We start from the raw sequence: 378 nt of genomic DNA, 5'->3' as shown, positions 1-378 counted from the left end.
ACCCAAAAGAAGAAAACTCACTTTCATAATTATTATCATTATTAACAGGAAGGGTCTCATGTCGTGCTGAGAACACGTGTTTAAGTATTGTGTAACATGTCCCTTTAAAATGAGATCCCCGTTGAAGCTGCTTTTAAAACAGAGAGAGAGAGAGAGAAAACACAAGTCTCTGGTTTGGTTTTAATGCGGTTCTAGAAAGACAGGTGTCCTTTAATTTCATCCATACTGTACGCTCTGTTACAAGCTGTTTGTTGCCAACGTTTTCTATCTTTTATTTTCCTATTCCTCCCATCTTTCAACTGTTATTTATCAATTATTGTCTGTATTTTCCTGCACGCTGTATATTTTTCTTGCTTTCTTCGCCAGTTCCCTCCATCT

General features: G+C 37.0%; 1 long non-coding RNA gene across 1 annotated transcript in view; it reads right to left on the bottom strand.

Moving 5' to 3' along the window:
- LOC116669529 (uncharacterized) overlaps positions 1-378 on the bottom strand; it is a 29,908-nt gene that overhangs the window by 1,030 nt on the left and 28,500 nt on the right. The window lies entirely within an intron of this gene.

Source organism: Etheostoma spectabile, chromosome 19 (assembly GCF_008692095.1).
Source record: "Etheostoma spectabile isolate EspeVRDwgs_2016 chromosome 19, UIUC_Espe_1.0, whole genome shotgun sequence".
Taxonomy (NCBI): Eukaryota; Metazoa; Chordata; class Actinopteri; order Perciformes; family Percidae; genus Etheostoma; species Etheostoma spectabile.
This window is presented reverse-complemented; position numbering and strand designations above follow the sequence as displayed.